This window comes from Sus scrofa, chromosome X (assembly GCF_000003025.6).
Source record: "Sus scrofa isolate TJ Tabasco breed Duroc chromosome X, Sscrofa11.1, whole genome shotgun sequence".
NCBI classification, from domain to species: Eukaryota; Metazoa; Chordata; class Mammalia; order Artiodactyla; family Suidae; genus Sus; species Sus scrofa.
In genome coordinates, this window is record NC_010461.5 from 38,308,223 (window position 1) to 38,327,414 (window position 19,192).

Genomic DNA, 19,192 nt, shown 5'->3' on the forward strand with positions numbered 1-19,192 from the left:
GTCCAATACTGCTGGTCTGTGGGGCACTATCGAGTAACAAGGGATAAGACCATTTTGTTTGTTTGTTTTACTTTCACTTCTCAGACATGCTAGTATTGTGTAATTTGTTACCAACACACGTTAAATCACAAAGCTTTTTTTCCCCACTGTAAGTACATGAATAGCTGTATCTATTGCACATTTCTATCTCTGTCTCTGTTTATAACTCTATGAATGGAAGTCATTTAAAGTCATTCCCATAAGAATGTTATCCTTTTTTTTTTTTTTTTTTTTGTCTTTTGTCTTTTTAGGGCTGCACCCGAGGCATATGAAGGTTCCCAGGCTAGGGGTTGAATTGAAGCTACAGCTGCCGGCCTACGGCACAGTCACAGCAACACCAGATCTGAGCCACATCTGCGACCTACACCACAGTTCACAGCAACACCAGATCCTCAACCCACTGAGCGAGGCCAGGATCAAACCCACAACCTCATGGTTCCTAGTCAGATTCATTTCCACTGCGCCACGATGGGAACTCCAAGAATGTTATTCCTGACATCTGGCTTCTGACATGCTATCCTTAGTGGAAGAGAAAAGGGTAGATTCCTACCAGGGAATTACTCATAGGTCTAATTATTCTTTTGGGAATGTATTATACATGTGAGTATCATCTGGCATGGGTGGAGGACAGATGGAGAACTGCTAATCTAGACAATCTCTCAATCAATGATTTGAAAATCAGGTCACATTAAACCCTAAATAAATCTGCATTGGATTTCTTTTATGGCCACACCTTCGGCATATGGAAGCTCCCAGGCTAGGGATTGAATCTGAACTGCAGCTGTGACCAGTGCCACAGCTACAACAATACCAGACCTTTTCACCCACTGTGCCAGGCCGGGGATCAAACTCAACCCAAGCTGCTGCAGTTGGATTCCTAACCACTGCGCCATGGTGGGAACTCTGGATATTTTTAATTTACAAAAATAATATACCTCCATTCAACAAATTTAAACAGTGAATATCTGAGCAAAGGAAAAAGTAATCAACTCTATGTTTTCCCTCCAACACTCTGTTAACTATTGTGTTTATTTCCTAATGGAGTTTTTCTAGACTTAGATAAACATATTTTTAATAAAGTATATCAATTTCTCTGCGAAATGCCGTTCTTATTTAATATTTTGGAAACAACTACTGCAGGTAGGTCTATTAGAAAAATGCAACCATGCATTTTCTTATTTACCGTTTTAATCATCTTAAAAGTAATTTTCTTGAGCTCTAATTCCACTTTTATAGTCCGTAACTAGTTTTAGTAAGAGGAAGGTGAATACCAAGCAGAGTGTTTTCCCAGGACAGCAGGATGAAAGTTCCATGAATGCCAAGATCTTTGTCTGGATCAGAGGTATCCCAAGAATCTATAAAGGAGCCCTGATTCCTAGTAAGTGCCTGGTAAATATGTATTTAACAAGTCAACACCAGCCAGACAGTGTCAGCACAGATGGGAGGTGTTGGGGGGGATAGACTGTCAAGGGAAAGGGATTGAGCCACGGCTTCCATCGATTAAATGTTTGCCTTTGACATCATCCATAAGAATCAACACCATAAGAGTTCCCACTGTGGTGCAGCAGAACCGAACCCGACTAGTATCCATGAAGTTGCGGGTTCGATCCCTGACCTCGCTCAGTGAGTTAAGGATCCGGCGTTGCCGTGAGCTGTGGTGTAGGTCGAAGAGGCCGCTCGGATCTGGCATTGCTGTTGCTGGCGTGGGCCGGCGGCAACAGCTCCAATTCGACCTCTAGCCTGGGAACCTCCATATGCCACAGGTGCAGCCCAAAAAAAAAAAAAAAAAAAAAAAAAGACAAAAAAAAAATCAACACCATAGTTGGGTAAATTTTGTCTGTTTCTAAATTTCTTTAGTGACTGGTCACATAACAAAATGGTTCTTCTTGATCCCAGAAATATGATTTAATGGATAGGCTTTTGGAGTTCCTGCTGTGGCTCAGCAGGTTAGGAATCCAACATAGTGGTCGTGAGGATGCAGATTCGATCCCTGGCCTCACTCAGTGGGTTAAGGATCTGGCATTGTCATAAGCTGCAGTGTAGGTCACAGATGCTCCTGAGATCCGGTGTTGCTGTGGCTGTGGTGTAGGCCTCAGCTACAGCTCCAATTTGACCCCTGGCCTGGGAACTTCCACATGCCACAGGTGCAGCCCTAAAAAGAAAAAAAAAATGGATAGGCTTTTTATTTGCCTTTTTCATGTACTAAGATTATCCTAAGTAGCTTAGTTAATTTTGAAAAAAAGAACTGGGAAAGCATTATATAATTGGTTAATTAAGTTCTGTCATGTGACTTGATATTCTCTTCCCTGATAAAAGAGTCATGAAATATGTGTGTATGCGCACACGCGCGCACGCTTGTTCTTGCCCCCAGTTCTTTCCAATCTTCAGAAAACTTGCATTCATTCATTGGACAAATATTTCTATCCTTAGCGTCAGGACCTAGGAGGCATGTGCATAGATCCTGGAAGTAGAATCAGGGTGTGAGGGCAGGATAGAGGTAATACCGATATAATGAGACCCTTCTCCTTAGCATAGAATGCTGGAAATTTTCACAACCACTCAGTAGTTATTATCCAAGTAAGAAAAGTCTGACTATTCATTTTGTGAATCTAGAGAAAAAGAGGCTTGGCCATAATTTGTACTGTGCCCATAACCCTTCTATGTACTCTTCCATGGCTTTTGGCTCCATCTGGGGACAAAAACAAATCAAGTGATGTGGTTTTCAAATGATCTAGGACATTCTAGAATTTTGAAGTTGTTCTACAAAGAAACAAAGACTCTTTGCTTAAGGGGAATTAGTTATAAAGATTCACTGAAGCTTTGAACTTGTTTGCATGCAATTCTACACCTTTTAAGATGCAAATCATTTTGTCAGATAATCCAGAGGAGATCTGTTGAAAAACTATTGTGGACTTTGGCAGTTTAATAAAAGGCCCATTTTCAAAACATTGCCTTGTGTAGTGTGGGTCAGACCAGGTGATGTCATTTTGATGCTACTTGGAGTTAATGAAGGGGCAGTAACTTCTGACAAATGGTGTTGCAATCCATTAAGGTGAAGGCAAGAAGGATGGAGGAGGCCAGGTTTTATCCTTATTTCTGTAACTTAGAATCTTTGTGAACCTGAACAAATTGCTTAATCATGCTGAGCCTCTGTTTCCCCATGTACAAAAAGGATACGTTAGTATCTTCTTGACAGGGTTGTAGAAAGGATCAACTGAGGTAGTGTGTGGAAGAGCCCAGCGCCTGATGTGCAGTAAGTGGTCACCAAGGTTAACTAAGGGAAGTAAGCCAGACAAAGACAAATATCATGATATGGCTTATATGTGGAATCTAAAATATGATGCAAATGAACTTATTATTATTATTATTTTGTCTTTTGTCTTTCTATGCTGCACCCTCGGCATGTGGAGGCTCCCAGGCTAGGGGTCTAATCGGAGCTTTAGCCACCAGCCTATACCACGGCCACAGCAACACCAGATCCAAGCCACGTCTGAGACCTACACCACAGCTCATGGCAACACTGGATCCTTAACCCACTGAGTGAGGCCAGGGATCGAACCTGCATCCTCATGGATGCTAGTCGGATTTGTTTCTGATGCGCCAAGACGGGAACTCCTGTGGTTTACTTTTAAACTTTTGTTTGGGCTGGAAGTTGAGTGCCAGAAAACTTAAAGAACACAGGGAAAAGAATATCATATTAAAATTACACTTTCTTGCAATCTACCCTTGGACCTATTTGGTCAGATCAGTCCAGAGTGGTGCTGAAGACATCTTTTGCCCTCTCACTCGCCTGAGAAGAGTGACACAAATTGGTTTCCCCATTTTACTTTAATAAGCCCATTCTGAGTCATTATGGTTTCTTGGCTAAGTACCTATGAAACACTTATTCTTTAATTGGCAGGTTATTTCAGCTCCTTCAGAGCCATTACCATTTATATGCTGAGCAATCTTAATATTCATCTGTCAGAGAAAGACAAATATCATATGATATCACTTATATGTGTAATCTAAAATATAATACAGATGAACTTAGGTACAAAATAGAAGTAGACTCACAGACAGAAAACCAACTTACGATTACCAGAGGAGAGGGGAAGGGAGATAAATTAGGAGTTTAGGATTAACACATACATACTACTAAATATAAAATAGATAAATAACAAGGACCTATTGCATTGCACAGGGAACCATACTCAATATCTTACAATAACCTATAATGGGGAAAGAATCTGAAAAAGAACCTATGTATAATTGAATCGCTTTGTTGTATATTTGAAACTAATACAACATTGTAAATTAACTATACTTCGATTAAAAAACATATTCGAGGAGTTCCCATTGTGGCGCAGTGGTTAACGAATCCGACTAGGAACCATGAGGTTGTGGGTTCAATCCCTGACCTCACTCAGTGGGTTAAAGATCTGGTGTTGCCATGAGCTTTGGTGTAGGTCACAGACTCGGCTCAGATCCTACGTTACTGTGGCTGTGGCGTAGGCTGGTGGCTACAGCTCCAATTCGACCCCCTAGCCTGGGAACCTCCATATGCCACGGAGCAGCCCTAGAAATGGCAAAAAGACTAAATAAATAAATAAAAATAAAAAACATATTTGAAGTTCCCCCTGCGAGTCAGTGTTAACGAACCCGACAGTATCCATGAGGATGCCAGTTCAATCCCTGACCCTGCCTAGTGGGTTAAGATTCTGGCATTGCCTTGAGCTGTGGTATAGGTTGCAGATGCCGCTCAGATCCTGTATTGCTGTGGCTGTGGCATAGGCCAGCAGCTGCAGCTCTGATTTGACCCCTAGCTTAGGAACTTCCATATGCTGCAAGTGTGCCCCCCCAAAAAAATGCATCTACTCAGCCATAAAAAAGAATGAAATAATGCTCTTTGCAGCAACATGGATACAACTAGAGATTCTCATACTAAGTGAAGTCAGAAAGAGAAAGGCAAGTATCATATGATATCACTTCGATGTGGAATCTAAAATGTGGCACAAATGAGCCTATCTACACAACAGAAACATAGAGAACAGACTTGTGGTCGTGGGGGGCAGGAGTGGGATGGACTGAGAGTTTGGGGTTAGCAGATGCGAACTATTACATTTAGAATGGATAAGCAACAAGGTCCTGATCTATAGCACAGTGAACTATATCCAGTCTCTTGGGATAGACCATGATGGAAGATAATATAAGAAAGGGAATGTTTATATATGTATGACAGGGTCACTTTGCTATATAGCAGAAATTGGCACAACATTGTAAATCAACTATACTTTAAAAAAAACACACAAAACAAAAATAAACAAAAAACCATGTTCAGGAGACCTCGTCATGGCCCAGCAGAAACGAATTGGACCAGGAACCACAGGTTGCAGGTTCGATCCCTGGCCTCGTTCCATGGGTTAAGGATCCGGTGTTGCCGTGAGCTGTGGTGTAGTTTGCAGACGTGGCTCAGATCTGGCGTTGCTGTGGCTGTGGTGTAGGCCAGCGGCTACAGCTCCAGTTGGACCCCTAGCCTGGGAACCTCCATGTGCCATGGGTGTGGCCCTAAAAAGCAAAAAAAAAAAAACAAACCATGTTCACTGTCATTAAATTGATATGTATATAATATGTATATATACACATATGCATATATGTATATAGAAACTGATGTGAAGAAAAATTATTGCACTAAGACATCATAAAAAAGCAAATATTTCAAATCTGTCATAGTATGGCTGTGGTTATAGGGCACAACATTTTTGATGGATGATTTAGTAGTCATAAGCCTGCATCTTCCTAAAATAATGTTAGTCTTGTTATTGCCCCCAAACATATCTTAGTCCCTCATTACTATTGGTATTGGAGGAAATGAATGAAATTTGCCCTCAGTTCATTTTCTGTGTTCTTTTCTGTTGGGTCTATACACTAACCTGAAATACACAAAGAAACAAACAAGCAAATACAACAATGTACAGCAGAAATCAGATCACTTCTGTCCCTTTCTAATACGCATTCTCTAGGTGGGAGCCAGCGTGGTCTTTTTAAAAAGTAAAGCAGAGCATGTTAGTCCCTTGTTCAAAAGGCTTTTTTGGAAGTTCCCTTGTGGTGCATCGGGTTAAGGATCCAGCGTTGTCACAGCTGTGGTTCATGTTGCATCTGAGGCTCAGTTTTGATCCCTGGCCCAGGAACTTCCACATGCCATCACTTTTATGGGTGCAGCCAAAAAAAAAAAAAAAAAGGCTTTATTGTATTATTTGGGTCCTACTGTCTCCATCTCTATCCTCATCTTCCACTGTTTCCCTTCCATCACCATCTTGCTGTTCCTCTAAATGCACAGTTTTGCTTTAGCCTTGGCTCTTCTCTCTGTTTAAAATGCTCTGTCTCTGGAGCTCCCACTGTGGTGCAGCAGATCAGCAGCATCTTGAGAGTGCTGGGACATGGGTTCGATCTCCGGCCTGGTACAGTCGGTTAAGGATCCAGCATTGCCAAAGCTGCAGCTTAGTTCACGGCTGTGGCTCCAATCTGACCCCGGGCCCAGGAGCTCCATATGCCATGGGGTGATCAAAAAAAATAAACAAACAAATAAATAAGTAAAATAAAATGTTCTGTCTCTAATCTTTTGCATTGAAAAGCTTTTAGTCTCAGCCCAAAGACCACTTCCTCAGTGAGGTCTTCCTTGCCCACCCATACTAAATGAGCATTCTCACCAGTGAAACACTCTCTGCCTTTCTGTTTGTTATTAATTTTTTTTTTCTTTTTATGGCCGCACCTGCAACACCTGAAAGTTCCCAGGCTAGGGGTCAAATCGGAGCCACAGCTGAGGCTTACGCCACAGCCACAGCGACATCAGATCCGAGCCACGTCTGTGACCTATACCTAGGCTTTCAGCAACGTCAGCTCCTTAACCCACTGAGCAAAGCCAGGGATGGAACCTGAATCCTCACGGATACTATGTCAGGTCCTTAACCCACTGAACCGCAGCAGGAACTCCTATTAATTTTCTCATATAGCATTCTCACCATACAAAATTGTGTTTTTCTCTATTTTCTCATTTGCTAGCTGTCTTTTCCCATTAATATGAAGGCAGAACCTTTTGCATCTTATTCCTTGGTATATGTTCAGTGCCTGAATCAATACCAGGGACAGAGTATGCGCTCAGTAGATATTTGGATGAATCATATGGTGATGCCTCAGAGACGTGGTATGACTTTCTTTGGTGCCAGATAAAGTGTGTTCTTGTCCAAAGGCAGGTTCTCATTCAAGTTCTGCATTTATCTAGCTGTGTCGTCTTAGACAAAGTATCCACAGTGTTGAGCTGTACTTGATTCATCGTGAAAATGAAGAGAAGGATATAGCAGGATCTTTCCAACTAGAACCAACAAAAATAATCATGGATACTCTCTATTTTTATTTTATTTTATTTATTTATTTATTTATTTATTTATTTTTGTCTTTTTAGGGCTGTACCCGTGGCATATGGAGGTTCCCAGGCTAGGGATCAAATTGAGCTGCAGCTGCCAGCCTATGCCACAGTGACAGCAACTTAAGATCTGAGCCACATCTGTGACCTATACCACAGCTTGTGGTAATGCCGGATCATTAACCCACTGAGTGAGGCCAGGGATTGAACCTGCATCTCAGGGATACTAGTTGGTTTCTTATCCCACTAAGCTGCAATGGGAACTCCTACTCTCTACTTTTTTTTAATATTTCAAGAATGCTAATGAAATTCTGCTATTTTATCCATATTATATTTGTAGAGAGCCAAATATCCATTTTTTGGCTTTGTCTGGAATTCTATTAGTTCATAATAATTAGCAGTTTGTGTCTTTTATTTATAAAAAGTGTGAACAGGTCAAAGATAAATTCATTTTCTAGTAACAATTTTTCAAATGGGAAAATAAAAAAATGGGTTATTAGGGCTGAAAAGGCTTTGGAGAAAAAGAGTTCTAAGTGTCTTATCAACTTCAAAATTCTGTGATTCTTGATTTATAATTCAGAATCCCTAGCTATAAGCAACAGAGTCAATTCTAGCCAGTTACCACAGAAGGGGATTTAATGAAGAGTGGCAGATACAGAGTTACCATCATGGCTCAGCAGAAACAAATCTGACTAGTATCCATGAGAATGCAGGTTCAATCCCTGGCCTCGATCATTGGGTTAAGGATCCAGCGTTGCCATGAGCTGTGGTGTAGGAAGCAGATGCGGCTCGGATCTGGTGTTGCTGTGGCTATGGTGTAGGCCGGCAGCTGTAGCTCTGATTCAACCCCTAGCCTGGGAACCTCCATATGCCGTGGGTGCAGCCCTAAAAAGAAAAAAAAAAAAGAGTGGCAGATACTTCACAGAATCTCCAAGGCAGCAAGTAGCATTGATGAAACACAGTTTGGGGTTGCAAAAGAGTGCCACTCTAATTATATCCCTGTCAGATTAAATGTTTACACAGAATTTCTTGGTTGAAGCAAATACATTATTAATGTGGATAAGTAATACCCAATGTATACCTGTAAGTCATATGACCAGCAGTGAATAGAAAAGGAAGCCCTTTTCCTCATATCCTTGTCAAGTGCCGAGGCATTGCTGGATTGTTGGCCATCCGTCTGTTCAAGGCCATCAAGACACCTCATTCCTCTCTGCATGGCCCCCACACAGCCAATTGCTCTCCCAGAGTTTGTTGTCATTCTGGGAACCCAAACAGACTTTCGGGGTATACACATCCCTTGTCCCTTTGGTCCTCCACTTTCCCCTGGGGTTTTCCAACTCCCCAGAACACTAACCCAAAAAGAAGGGCCCAGAATTATGCCAGCCTCTGGGCTCCCTGCTTCCCCTCTGTCTCTCCTTCTTCCCCATCCCAAGAAATCAAGAAATATTTTTCCAATATGAGTAGAAGTGGTGCTTTACTGTCACTCATGTGATTCTTCCAAACATTGTCTGGGCCCAGGTCTGCTCTAATTTCCCTGCAGCAGAGGTCACAAGGTGATTGTCAAGAGGCCACATTGGACCACAAGTTGGTTTCGTTTGTCTGGCTAGTATTTTCCAAAAATATTAAATTTGGAAGATTTTAGATGGGTTAGATAATTTTTGACCCAGAGAACATTTTATCACAGAAATAAACAAATAAAAACCCTCCATAGGAGTTCCTGTCGTGGCTCAGCGGTTAACGAATCTGACTAGCATCCATGAGGATGCAGGCTCGATCCCTGGCCTTGTCATGAGCTGTGGTGTAGGTCGCAGATGTGGCTCAGATCCTGTGTTGCTGTGGCTGTAGCTGGCAGCTACAGCTCCAATTGGACCCCTAGCCTGGGAACCTCCGTATGCCACTGGCGCGGCCCTAAAAAGCAAAACATATATATATATATATTTAACCCTCCATAAGTCCTACTGTATAGCACAGGGAACTATATCCAGTCTCTTGGGATAGACCATGATGGAAGATAATATAAGAAAGAGAATGTATAATATACATGTATGACTGGGTCGCTTTGCTGCACAGCAAAAATTGGCACAACATTGTAAAGCAACTATAATTAAAAAAAAAAACAAACCTCCATGAATGTTTACAATTTTTTTCTACTTGTACATTTCCTTTGACCAATTGGCAATTATTGGAAACTTCTTCGAAACTCAATGCTAGGCTCCTTCTCGAGCGAGCTCTTCAAAATGCAATTCTGATCATGTTAGCCAAGCCTCTTCTTCCCCAGTTACCTCAAATAGTGGAAAGACTTTCTGAAGTTCTTAAGATGAAGATCACAATCTTCGCAGGTCTACATACCCTTGCATGGCCTGGCCCCTGACTTTACTGTCTCATCTTGCGCCAGGAAGCTCCTAGATTTGCCTGTCCTAATCACACTGGCTTTCTTTTGGGTCCACTAACCACATTCTCTCCTATCTTAAGGCCGTGACAATCCTCCTCACCTCCAATCTCATTCCCAGGCTAAATAACTCCTATTTCTCCTTCAGATCTCTGCTCAAGTATCACTCCCTCAGGGAGACTTTCTCCAGCTCCCGAGTTGGAATTAGAGTAGGGCATTTTATTTTTAAAAAAGAATTTATTGGAGTATAGTTGATTTACAATGTTGTATTATTTCTGTTGTGCAATGAAGTGACTCAGTTATATACATATGTACATTCTTTTTTATTTATATTCTTTTCCATGATGGTTTATCCCAGGAGATTGGATCCAGTTCCCTGTGCCATGCCACAGGACCTCGTCGTTTATCCATCCTCTATGTAACAGTTTGCATCTGATAATCTCGAACTCTCAGTCCATCCCTCCCCCACCCACTTCCCCCATGGCAACCACAGGTCTGTTCTAGAGTAGAGCACTTTATACTCTCGTTTACTAACCCTTCATAGAACAAGTGCACACTTAGCACTAACGTGACTTAACATCAGCACTAATATGTTCAATAAATGGTTTATATAAATGTAGGGCTATAAGAGAATTTGTCTTGACCTTTATTTCACAGAGGAGGAAATGAAGATCTAGGAAACAGAATATGATTTGCTTAAGAGTAGACTGTAAGGGGGTTCCCGTCATGGCTCAGCAGTTAGCGAACCTGACTAGCATCCATGAGGATGTGGGTTCGATCCCTGGCCCCACTCAGTGGGTTAAGGATCCCGAGTTGCTGTGGCTGTGGTGTAGGCTGGTGGCTACAGCTCTGATTCGACCCCTAGCCTGGGAATCTCCATATGCCATGGGTGCGGCCCTAAAAAGAAAAAAAGGAAAAAAAAAGTAGACTATAAAGGAGAGGTCTAATTAGGATTTGAACTGAAATCCTGTTCATCTCACCAAATGGGATTGCGTGTGACATATTGTGGTCCTTTGCATCACTTACAAGTGGGGTAGGGGAACTAAGAAGAAGTTACTTTTTCCTTCTGTGCTTTAGTTAGACATTCTACAAAATGAAAGCAATATTTGCCATTAATATTTGTGATACAGATTAAATTATACAATGCATATATCTAAGACATCAATAAATGTCACTGGCTCTTGCTCTTTCCTTAAATCATTGATGACCTATTTAGGGAATGGAATGCATTTCTTATTTGTGACTTTCCAGAGCAATCACTAAACACAGAAGGAAGATTTTTATAGAGATTCCCAAGAAGAATGTAGTATAAGGAGGATTATGGATATTTTAGAATTCACATGGATAGATTTTTTAGGACATAACTGCTGACCAATTCTTAGATGAAATGACTAGAATAGCTAATTTACCCTTAGTGCTCAGGTTGCAGAATAACTCAAAATTCACAGACATAAAAGGTAAAGATTTAGCAGCTTGATTTTTATCTTTAAGTATTTGTCAAGAAAAGCATCATAGGGAATTTAGTCCTATCTTTGTCCCTCGAGATGGGAAATCATACTTCTATAATACTGAGTAAATGTCTTAGTGCAGAAATGAATCATAAAAAAAGAGAGTTTAGATATTTCTGACAGAAGGCCCCTTAATCTTACTCAACACAACACAGAAGAAAGAAAAGATCATGAACCCTGAGTGACATAACAAAACTTCTCACATTCATAGAAAGCTAAGACAGAGAAATAAGGAGTACCTGGGAACATTCATTATAGGCAATAAATGAATGGATGAATGAAAGAATGGATATATAAATAAATAGAAAGGCATTTTTGCAGAAAATTATACCCTCAGGCACCAAGAGGCTTATACAAAGATGTTCACTGTTGCATTGTTTATAAAAGAAAATAAAAATTAGAGAAGAGTCTAAGAGTCTGCTGAGAGATGAGTGATTGAATAAATTGTAGTTCATTTATACTCTGGAATATGACACAGTAGTTAAAAATGATAATGTAGGAGTTCCCATTGTGGCTTAGTGGTAACGAACCTGACTAGGATCCATGAGGACGCAGGTTCGATCCCTGGCCTCTCTCAGTAGGTTAAGGATCTGGTGTTGCTGTGAGCTGTGGTGTAGGTTGCAGATGCAGCTCAGATCTGGTGTTGCTGTGGCTCTGGCTTAGGCCGGCACCTGGAGCTCTGATTCGACTCCTAGCCTGGGAACTTCCATATGCCACTGGTGCAGCCCTTAAAAAACAAAAATAAATAAATAAATAGAAATGATAATGTAGGGTCCCTATGTGGATACATAGAGAGAATATAGATATGTTCTTTTTTATTTGTGGCAGCACTTGTGGCATGTGGAACTTCCAGGGATTGAACCCATGCCATAGCAGTGATCTGAGCCACAGCAGTGACAACACTGGATCCTTAACCTACTGAGCCACATGTGAACTCCCAGATATGTTCTTAAGTTGAAAAGAAAACTACTATTCATTGTTCAAACCAGACAAAACAGAAAATTATTATTAATATTTTGCTTTTTAGGGCCACACCTGCAGCATATGGAAGTTCCCAGGCTAGGGGTCAAATCAGAGCTGTAGCTGCCGGCCTACACCACAGCCACAGCAACTCCAGATCTGAGCAGCACCACAGCTCATGGCAATGCTCGATCCTTAAACCCACTTGAAGGAGGCCAGGTATCAATCATGAATCCTCATGGATATCAGTTGGGTTGGTAACCTGCTGAGCCACAGCGGGAATTCCATGTAACGGTATTTTTAAAAGATTGCTCCAGGAGTTCCCATTGTGGCGGAGCGGAAACAAATCTGACTAGGAACCATGAGGATGCAGGTTTGATCCCTGGCCTCGCTCAGTGGTGTAGGCTGGCAGCTATAGCTACAGTTGCTGTGGCTATGATGTAGGCGGGTGGCTATAGCTCCGATTCGACCCCTAGCCTGGGAACTTCCATGTGCAGTGAGTGCAGCCCTAAAAAGAAAAAAAAAAAAAAATTCCATTCTTTTCTGACATCCAGTCTGGATGATGATGTCAGGGTCAAGGTAATTCTCACTCTTATGGAAATCATCTGTTTTCTGTAGACTATTTTAGAAATTTTTTCTTTATTCTCAGTATATTCAAATCTCACAGTGTTTTTACATTTCACGTGGTGGACCTTTAAATTAGACCTCCCAATTAAAGAATTACCTCTCTATTCAGGTTTTGGAAAGTTTCTTCTTTTGCACCAATTTTACTTTCTTCAGTACTTTCTCTGGTATACATTTCTGGAACTTATAGGTGATGTTCTACATCTCTAATTTTTGTTTTCATAACTTTGTTCACCTTGCCTTTTAGAAGTCAGTGATCTGGTAAAATGTTAGAACTTTATCTAACAAGCTTTTATTGAACTTGATATTCCAGTTAATCATATTTTTAATTTCAAAAGAGATCTTTATTGATCTAGGATCTTTTTTAAATTTTTTTCTTTTCTCTTTTATTACTCAGATGAATTTATCACATCTGTAGTTGTATAATGATCATAACAATCTGATTTCACAGGATTTCCATCCCACAGCCCAGGCACATCCCCCTACCCCCCAAACTGTCTCCTCCAGAGACCATAAGTTTTTCAATGTCTGTGAGTCAGCATCTGTTCTGCAAAGAAGCTCTGTCTGTCCTTTTTTCAGATTCCACATGTCAGTGAAAGCATTTGATGTTGGTGTGTCATTGTATGGCTGACTTCACTTAGCATGATCGTTTCTAGGTCCATCCATGTTGCTAAAAATGCCGGTATTTCTTTCCTTTTAATGGCTGAGTAATATTCCATTGTGTATAGGTACCACATCTTCTTGCTCCATTCCTCTGTCAATGGACATTTAGGTTGTTTCCATGTCTTGGCTATTGTAAATAGTGCTGCAGTGAACATTGGACTACATGTGTCTTTGCAAGTCGTGGTTTTCTCCAGGTAGATGCCCAGGAGTGGGATTGCTGGATCAAATGGTAGTTCTATGTTTAGTTTTCTGAGGAATCTCCATCCTGTTTTCCACAGTGGTTGCACCAATTTACAATCCCACCAACAGTGTAGTAGGGTTCCTTTTTCTCCACACCCTCTCCAGCACTTATTGTTTGTAGATTTCTGGCTGGTGTAAGGTGGTACCTCAGAGTGGTTTTGATTTGCATCTCTCTAATAATGAGTGATGTTGAACATCTTCATGTGTTTCTCGGCCATCTGTGTGTCTTCTTTGGAGAACTGTCTGTTTAGATCTTCTGCCCATTTTTTGATGGGGTTGTTTGCTTTTTTGGTATGGAGCTACAGAAGTTGTTTATAAATTTTGGAGATGAATCCCTTGTCTGATCTAGGATCTTTCCTTTACCATTGTATCCTCTTGTTTTCTGTATGTAAAAAGGCCACAAATCTCTGTGCATGCTACTTTTCTCTTAAGTTTTCATAAGCTTCTGAAATTATCTCTTTCTAGAATACTTGTTCTATGTTAATTTTTTTTTCATTCACGTAATAGGTGGCTTTCCACCAAATGTCTAAAGATTCTTGGCTTTTAATGGAAACACAAGAATTGGCATTTTTAGGAAGGCTAACCACTGTAACGGTTAAATTTTTTTTTTTTTTTTTTTTTTTGCTTTTTAGGGCCGCACTTGCAGCATATGGAGGTTCCCAGGCTAGGGGTCGAATCAGAGCTACAGCTGCTGGCCTACATCACAGCCACAGCAATGCCAGATCCAAGCCATGTCTGCAACCTACACCACAGCTCACGGCAACACCAGATCCTTAACCCACTGAGTGAGGATGGGGATGGAACCTTCATCCTCATGGATACTAGTCAGATTTGTTTCTGCTGAGCCACAATGGGAACTTCACCAATGGTTAATTTTATTTGTCAACTCACCTGAGTCTTTAGGCAAACATTATTCTGTGTGTGTCTGTGATGATGTTTCTGGGTAAGGTTAACATTTGAATCCCTAGACTAAAACAGTCGTGCTCTGGACCCTGTACGTTTTGCCACTGCACTATTCTGCCTCTCTACTTGGTCAGGCTCTCTCTTTTTTAATTAAAAAAAATTTTTTTGTTTGTCTTTTTGTGTTGATTCCCAGGCTAGGGGTCGAATCAGAGCTGTAGCCGCCGGTCTACGACACAGCCACACAACACCAGATCCGAGCCACGTCTGCGACCTACACCACAGCTCACGGCAATGCCAGATCCTTAACCCACTGAGCGAGGCCAGGGATCGAACCCACAACCTCATGGTTCCTAGTTGGATTTGTTTCCACTGCGCCAGGACGGGAACTCCAAAAAAATTTTTTTTAGGTCAGCACCTGCAGTATATGGAATTACCCAGGTCTATAGATCAAATCTGAGCTGCAGCTGCAGGCATATGCCACAGCTACACCAACACCAGATCCAAGCCACATCTTCAACCAATGCCAAGCTTATGGCAATGCCAGATACTTAACCCACTTATCAAAGCCAGGTGTCAAACCCGCATCCTCATGGATACTAGTGAGGATACCACTGAGCCACAACAGGAACTCCTAATCAGGCTCTTTTTTGGTAGTAGCTCTGTTTGTAAAATGAGGCTCCTCTCACTAATTTCCAGCATGATCGATAGTATAAATAACACTCTAAGTGCAGAAGTATTTCACCTGAACATTGTTAGTGGTAAATTGGGCCAGAAAACCATGAAAGTTGGATAAGAAAATGACAGAGGAGAGAAATTAGGAAGACTCCCCATCTGAACACAGATGTAAGCTGCAGAGCCACTGAAGACCAGCTGGGACATTGCCATTGGAAAGTGAAATAATCAAACCTGGACAGAGTTGATTAGAGCTCCTTGCAGTTCCTTTTCCCACTAGGCATTTGGCCAGTTGCTCTTAAAAAAGCAGGTCATGTCTTCTGCTGCACTTTCAAACTCTGTACATACTAATATAAACTGGAGCTGAGAGACATTCATCACTGTAAAACGTTGCCTTGCAGGCTGTGATGAAAAACTTGGCTCCAACTCTCCTTGTTACTCTAGGTACATGCAGGAGTCTGTGACTGTAAGTCCAGGTCATTGAGCCTTGTAAGGGAAGCCAGTTTCCAGCCCCTGAAACCTTTGCAAATAATAACTGTATCATTTATCTGTTGCTGGGTAGCATCCCAATACTTAATGGCTTTAAACATCAGGGTAGGAGTTCCCGCCGTGGCTCAGTGGTTGACAAATCTGACTAGGAACCATGAGGTTGCAGGTTCGATCCCTGGCCTTGTTTAGTGGGTTAAGGATCCGGTGTTGCTGTGAGCTGTGGTGTAGGTTGCAGACGCGGCTCGGATACCGAGTTGCTGTAGCTCTGGTGTAGGCCAGCGGCTAGAGCTCCGATTCGACCCCTAGCCTGGGAACCTCCATATGCCAAGGGAGCAGCCCAAGAAAAGTCAAAAAGACAAAAAAAACAAAACAAAACAAAACAAAAACAACATCAGGGTATATTACTGCTTGTGATTCCATGGCTTGATTGGATGGTTTGTAGGTTGGTTTTGCTTGGACTCACTCATGCAGCTGTACTGAGCTGAAGGGGCTGGTGGGGGCTGAGTTCTGGTGGAATAACCAAGAGAGCTGGACCTCTCTTCCCCGTGTGGTTTTTCTTTTCTTGCCTTTTTTTTTTTTTTTTTTTTTTTTTTTTTGCTTTTTAGGGCTGCACCTGTGACATATGGAAGATCCCAGGCTAGGGGTCGAATTGGAGCTGCAGCTATTGGCCTACACCACAGCCACAGCAATGCCAGATCCCAGCCGTGTCTGCAACCTATACTGCGGCTCGCGGCAACAGCAGATCCTTAACCCACTGAGCAAGACCAGGGATCGAACCTGCGTCCTCATGGATACTAGTCAGGTTCATTACCACTGAGCCACAACAGGAACTCCCCAGGTGGTTTTTCATCCCAGGCTGTTTGCAGCATGATTGTTTTAGGTTTCCAAGAGAACAAAAGAAGAATCCTTAAGACCTCGTAGGTCCTTAGTCCAGTACTGTGCAACATCGCTTCTGTCACATTCTACGGGCCCGAGTAGGTTCTTAGGCCAATTCTTTCAATGTTAGAGGAGCCTGTACAAGTCCATGAATTCAGGATGGAGTGATGTATTGGGGGCTAGTTTGTAGTAATCTAACACTCAGGACGTTGTCAAGCCAAACCAGTTTTTCTCTTATGTGACTGGCTGGGGCAGCAGAAACTGAAGCCAGAAGAGAAATAAGTATTGTTACTGAGGTCCCCTTAACCTCACAGAAAAAGGCATCATGCCAAGTGAAATCAAAGAAATATAGTTATTTATTCAGTCTTTCCTTATTAGAAATGATTCCTGGAATTCCCCTTGTGGCTCAGCAGTAATGAACCCAACTGGCATCCTTGAGGATGCAGGTTCGATCCTTGGCCTCACTTAGTGGGATCCCGTGTTGCCCATGAACTGTGGTGTAGGTTTCAGATGTGGCTTGGATCTGGCATTGCTGTGACTGTGGTGTAGGCCGGCGGCTGCAGCTCCGATTTGACCCCTAACCTGGGAACTTCCATGTGCCATGTGCGGCTCTAAAAAAAAAAAAAAAAAAAAAAAAATGATTCCCATAGCATCTAAGTGACTCTGACATGATCACAGCCATCAGAGGATGGGTCAGTGTGGATTTCATCCCAAGATGTAGTGGAGTATTTCTGGCTTAAAGTTGGTTGGAGCTTTGGAGCTGTGATGAAGGAAGGAAGTTGTGCACAATACAATGTTGCCACAGGGCTGTCATATCCTCAAGTTTAGGGTTAACAAAATAAATACTCACATAGAAAAGAAAGAGGGACCAGAGTTTGGTCAGCAGGCTATTTCCACTACCATTTGCATGGTCTCAACAATACTGAGCAGAACAGTAACATTGACAGTATACAGTCAGTTGTGAAGACAAAAGGGGACAGAAGAAGTAGATTAAAACGCATCTTAGATTCAAAACATAATTTTTAATTTTTTAATTAAAATGTCAGTAATTGGTGTTCCCCTTGTGGCTCAGGGGTAACCAACCGGACTAGCATCCATGAGGATGCGGGGTTGATCCCTAACCTCGCTCAGTGGGTTAAGGATCTGGCGTGGCTGTGGCTGTGGCTGGCAGCCACAGCTCCAACCCTTAGCCTGGGAACTTCCATATGCTGTGGATGCAGCCCTAAAAAATATATATATATAATAATAATAATAAAAGTAATTTACCTGAAGATTAAAATGACAAATTATGAACCTCCTCATGAAGTGATCCTAGTTTCCTCCAGGCCCAATTTCTTCTGTGTGTCTCTACTACTTCATATGTGTCACTGCTACAGGACGGATTGCATTGTTCATAAAGACTGTGAGCTACCGGAATTCAGGAACCATGTTCCATTATTTACACCTGGCCTAGCACTTAGGCAGAATGGTATGCTGTGCATATACGCTAAGTATTTTATTCTTTATGACGGCCCTGTAAATGGAATTTTTTTTTAATTTCTTTTTCAGATCGTTCATTTCTAGTGTATAAAAATATAATTTATTTTTTTTTGTCTTTTTGCCATTTCTTGGGCCACTCCCGTGGCATATGGAGGTTCCCAGGCTAGGGGTTGAATCGGAGCTGTAGCCACCGGCCTGCACCAGAGCCACGGCAACGCGGGATCCGAGCCGTGTTTGTGACCTACACCACAGCTCACAGCAACGCCGGATCCTTAACCCACTGAGCAAGGCCAGGGATTGAACCAACAACCTCATGGTTCCTAGTCGGATTCGTTAACCACTGCGCCACAATGGGAACTCCTATAATTTATTTTTGTCTGTTGATCTTGTACACAGAAACTTGGCTGAATTTGTTTTTTAACTCTAATAGGTTTTTTTGTGGTTTCTTTAGGATTATCTATACATAAAATCATATTAACTCTGAATAAAGATAACCTTGCTTCTTCTTTTTCAACTTAGATGTCTTATTTACTTCTTTTCTATTCCCCTTCTCCTTCCCTCCCCTCTTTCTTTCTTTTTCTTTTTTTGCCTGATTGCCCTGGCTAGAACTCCCAGAACAATGTTAAATAGAATGGCAAAAATAGACATCCTGGTATTGATTCTGATGTTATTAAGGAGAAAGCTTTCTGTTTTTCACCATTAAGTATGATATTATCCGTGAGTTTCTCACAGAATCTCTTTAACAGAATGAGGCAGTTCCTTTTTATTTCTAGTTTGGTCAGAGTTTTCATCATGAAAGGTGCTGAATTTTTTTCCAGATTACCCCACCCCCATATTGAGATGGCCATGTTTCTCTAATGTCCTTAATTCTATTAATATTATTGTGTATTTCACTGGTTAATTTGTGAATATTAAACCAATCATGCATTTGTGGAATAAATCCCTTTG